We start from the raw sequence: 5,560 nt of genomic DNA on the forward strand, positions 1-5,560 counted from the left end.
AATATTCTACGACTATGTTCCTAGTTAATATTTACATACATTAATTCCCATATGGTCGCTCTGTTGTTAGCAAGAACATGGACCTTGAAGTGCAGATATGAATCTTTGTCCTTCTACTTAATATTCATTTCATCTTGGGAAAAAGCTTTACCGTCTCTATATACTGGTGTTCTTGTCTGTAATGAGAGATTTACAACTGTGTCCTTGAAAAAAGCGTGTTTGTAAGATGATGCTTAATGAAAAAAAATTGTCTTGGAGAAAAGCATCTGTAAGGAAAACAAGTTAGTGGGCCTCACTGGCTAGTACAACATGATTGATTGCCTTAGAATTTAGTGGCCTGCCACAATATACACTTATTAGCCCAGGTTTTTGTAGCTCAGTACATTGGGATTGGCTCAGCTGCCCTCCTGTTCTTCAAAGTCTCCCACAAGGCTCTGACGAAAGCTTGTTTGCAGGTTATAGCAAAGAAGCGCAGCTACTTGTCTACCTTTAACTCTAGAACGATCCTCCTGAGGTTGGAGAAATGGTTCAGTAGTTTGGTTCCCAGTAGCCACACTGGGCTGCGGGCTCACAAACCCCTGTAGCTCCCATTCCAGGGTATCTGATACCCCTCTTCCAGTCTTCATTAGCACCGGAACTCACACACAGATACACACATAATTGAAACTGAAGTAAAAATCTTAAAATAAAAGTTTCTCCTCTGTGGGAAGGTCATTCTCCCATGCTCAGCTTGAGGAGTGGTACAAGAAGTGGTGACGGAGGAAGGGGACGTCTATCCAGTGATCAATGAGTGACAGTTGTTGAAGTTAGATCATCCTCATGTTCAAGTCCTCAATGTCAGCCCGAATTGTGGTCTCTTTTCTTCTGATCATACTTGACTTGGGGAGTAGATCCATCCAATTTCACTCATGATTTTACCACCAGAAGGATACATTGTAATAAACTGACTATGTATCAGTTAGAATGACAGGTTTACTCATTACACAGATGACTACCCTATTAGGTTCCTGTGATGTGAATGGCTTTGTTGGGGGATATATAGGTCTCCAGATAGGGTAAATCTTCAGCTGTCAGTTTTGGCAAGTCTGAGAGGCCCTCCTGAGGAGGAGGAACTTAGGAGAGATGACCTCATCTTGTGTTCACAGTTCAGAGTAGGCCCTGGCATTGGATGAGACATCGAGGCAGTTAAGCTCAGTGGTTAACATACCACAATCCCTGTGGAATCCTTTGTTGTGCTCTTTTCTTCATGGAGATCTTTGGGGGGGGATTGTTAGGATTTGGGAGTTTCTGTTACAGTAGATTTAAATATATTAAATGCCACATTCAGCAGATCTCTGACTGGTTTGATGGTTAGCATATCTGAGTTAAACAATCTTTCTTTCCTTTAGCTATCTGTTCTAAACTGTACATTGCAATCATAAAACTGGAGTCTAAATAAAGCATTAACTTATAATTAACTATATCAGGTGTTAGGCTGACTATCAATTCCTGTTAAGTTTGACCCTCCCCACTCAAATAGCTGAGCATTTTGGGGGAATTTTCTCACCCCACCGACCGGTAAGTTGGGCATGCTTCATCTATCTCTGAGTCTGTTTTTCTCTCTGCTGTCCATCTGGAGGCCGAGAGGGACACAGTGGATGCATTCTCTGTCATTCAGCCTGGGACATCCTTCTGAACCTCCCATCTGGGAGGCTTTGCTCATCTGATTTCTGAATTAGCTGTGGGCGTGTGGCCTTCTGTGAGCAGGAAGACCATCCAAGACAGCCTTAGCTTTTTGCTTTTTGCTTTCCCAGGAACATCTTTCTGTCTGCATGTGTTTTATGTGCTTACAGATTCTTTATTCTCCCCTCTTACCTAAAGAGACACCACGGGCAGAGAGCCAGCTCCGCTCTGCTGGACCTAGTCTGGTTACACCTCAAGGACGACATCAGATCCCTGGCAGAGAATCTAAGTTTAACTGCACGGTCCAGGAAACTAACCATTGTTTGCAAGAACAAATGGCCAGCAGGTCTGTTGTCTTACAGATACCTGCTATCTACTTTTTCTAAAATATGGATTTCAACACAATGGTAGCTACTAATGCACTTCTTTTTGTAAACTAAACCACACATAAGCTTCAGGGAGTCAAGAGTCCTGAGACTTGGCTCTGTCTGCCACAGATCAAATGGACTCCAGGTAAGTACATCCACCTGTCCTTAAAAATGGGATTTTCCCCTTGGTCTTGGGATTTCTTGCCTTCCCCAATTGCTAGATAATTTTAACTTCTGTCTCCAGTCTATATTTGTCCCAGCAGATTTTCACCTGGCCGACGCTGAGAGACTCCATCCGGGGAATACCTGAGGACCGCAAGCCTTCAAAACTCTGACTTGCTGAAAGCTGATGTTAACCAGTCCAGTCGACATGACAGTTCCTGACTTTCAGCTGGATCATCTAATCAGATGCTTCTCATAAATGCTCTATTGCACAGTCTTTGACTAGCATTTCAGCTTCCTGGTCCCCCCAGAAGAATGTCCTAACGTCAGCAGGAAGCAGCTACAGAAGAAAAACATGACATCCATTACCTCATTTCACAGGCTGAGGTGCTCAGTCAGAAAGGCCTGCATTTTGGCAATAACTTATGATTCTTAGGCCCAGTTGACTCTCTGGGAAAAAGAACTGACAAATTAATGATTTGATTCAGTTACAAATCAGAGGGGTGAATAAGAGGACTGAGTTAGCCAGAACCAGGTTGACTCCATGACAGGCTGCAAACTGGCCATTTGAGAGACTAGGCCTGAGTTTCTGTTTCCCAGAAGTAAGAACCTGGATCCAGGAACCCATGGTCAGCCAACCACAGCCTTGGGTAGCCGATCCAAGAACACCTTGTCATCTGGCCAGAAGCAAGAATAGGTAACTAGAATGAGTAAGCAACTCCTGGGAAGTCTTCAGAGCCCAACCAATGGTAGAATCAGTCAGACCTCTAGAGATAGAGCTAATCAACGAAGGTAAAAGAACACACGCCCTCCCGGGAATTACCCTGACAATAGAAGCTGGGCCCTCAAGCCCACTATGGGTCTCCATTCCAAAATGGAGAGACCAACTCCAGCATGCAGGAAATGTTGCCGAATAAGTGCTTTTTACTGTTGCATACTATGAGTCTTGGGTGTCAGTCTTCGGTGATTCTTGGACCCTTACACTAGGTTGTTGGGTGAGGACCTTTGGTCCCTAATGGTATTGTCCAACATCAACCCACAGTTCCATCCTACATGATCCCTGGAGATCATCTCGTGGTGCAAGAGCTGTCTTTCCTCCCAGCAAAGGAAAAAGATGTTCAAGTTTGGAGTCCTGGTGAGGTTATATTGTTTGAGAGTCAGAGGTGAGAGTTTGTCTGGAGTTTGTGGAGGTTAGAACTATGAGTGAAGGCTTTTCCACACTCATTGTACATGTAACACTCTTCTCTAGGAGGGTTCCTTGTATTTGCAGTTGAGACAGGGTCTCCCACGTCCTAGGCTGGCCTCAAACTCACTATGTAGTCAAGAATGACCTTGAACTTAGGCTTTTTGCCTCTGATTTCCAAATGCTGAGATCAAGGGTATATACCACTATATTTGATTTATGTGGTTCTGGGGACTGAACCTGGGACTTCCTGCATGTTAGGCAAACCATTTGAACCATACTTTAGTTAGGGTTTCTATTGCTGTGACAAAAATACCGTGACCAGAAAGCACGTTGGGGAGGAAAGGGTTTATTGGCTTACACTTCCAGATCATAGTCAATCACTGGATGAAGTCAGGACGGGACCTCAAGCAGGGATGAAACCTGGAGGCAGGAGCTGATTCAGAGGCTATGGAAGGGTGGCTTGCTCAACCAGCTTTCTTGTAGAACCCAGGAACACTGCCCCAGGGATAGCTCCTCCTACAATAGGCGGGGCCCTCCCCTATCAATCACTACTTGATGAAATGCCTTACAGCTGGATCTTATAGAGGCATTTCCTCAAGTGAAACTTCCTTCTCTCTGATGGCTCTACCCTGTGTCAAGTCGACACAAAACCAGCCAGTACAGACTATAGCCCCCCAAGTTGGTTTGTTTGCACGTACTTTGTGGGGTTCCGTTTTTGTAAAGTACTCTCAACAGCGACGTCTCACCTCTTGGTTGAGTTCTATTATCTGGAAGCTAATCTCCAGGTCCAGTCAACTTCACAGGGGAGGAGTCACACAAAGATTGAATGAGTACCAGATGGTGGAGATCACTGGACGCCATCTCAGAAGCTGCCAGCTACAAGCTGGCAGGTCTGGGCAGAGTCGTGTGTGGCCTGGTTAGGTTTCTTCCTTCAAAAGGGCAGAGGGGAGGAGGAAGAGTTGGACAGAATGGTTTCAGGCTGCAGCAATTTACTTGTTTTTTACGCCCTGACCATGCCAGATAAATATGCTACCCGGAGCCACACCCCTGGCCCCACAGCACCGTATTCAGGATGTTTTAGTGAGGAGAACACTGAGTCCTTAAGCCAACATCACCAACCATCTGACAGGAAGAAACTTGCCTGCAGATTTCATCTTACTCATCCCTGGCCGAGAGCAACAGATGATAACTACGGCTTCAGAGATGCTGGTTCCAAGTACACAGCCAGGCTACCCAGTCGGCTCCGTTCCCGGCAAGCCCAGTCGGCTCCATTCCCGGCAGGTATAAGTGGTCCCTTCTGCACTGAGTGAAGATAACATGTTCCTCGCACGACTGGACAATTAAATGAAGGATTATTTACCTAGGAAGCGCAAGGCCCTGGGTTCGGTCCCCAGCTCCGAAAAAAAGAACCAAAAAAAAAAAAAAAAATGAAGGATTATACAGAGAGCACATTGTGCCCTGTGTACAGTGAGCTCCAAGTGAGCTCATTATTACCGCCTCAACAATACTGTGGTGCTTTGTAGCTATTGTTGACCCAAGCATTCTGTTTTCTTTTAATGAGACAGAATCTCATGTAGTCCCAGGCTGGCTTCAAACTTGCTATGCCCACAAGAACAGCCTTGAACTTTGAGTTTTTCTGTGTCTAGCTCCCGTGTGCTGGGACTACAGATCTGTGCTATGATGCCTGGCTTGTGTGATGCTGGGAGGATTGAATCTAGGACTCCGTGTATACTAGGTATCTCCTTTAGGGTTTTTATTGATATAAAGAGATACCACGACCATGGCAACTCTTATAGAGGACAACATTTCATTGGGGCTGGCTTACAGTTTCAGAGGTTTAGTCTATTATCCTCATGGTGGGAAGCATGGCGGCACCCAGGCACACGTGGTGCTGGAGAAGGAGCTGAGAGTTCTACACCTTGATCCACAGACAGCAGAGGAGATGCCACACTAGACCTAACTTGAGAATCTGAGAACTCAAAGCCTGTCCCCACAGTGGCACAGTTCCTCCAACAAGACCACACCTCCTAATAGTCCCACTCCCTATAGGCCTATGGGGGCCATTTTTATTCAAATCACCACACTCAACTGAATGAACTACATCCACAACCTCCTATTTTGCTTGCAGTTTTTTTTAAAGCAGGGTCTCACTACATAGTCCAGGCTGTCCTTGAACTTGCTA

This window comes from Rattus norvegicus, chromosome 16 (genome assembly GCF_036323735.1).
Source record: "Rattus norvegicus strain BN/NHsdMcwi chromosome 16, GRCr8, whole genome shotgun sequence".
Taxonomy (NCBI): Eukaryota; Metazoa; Chordata; class Mammalia; order Rodentia; family Muridae; genus Rattus; species Rattus norvegicus.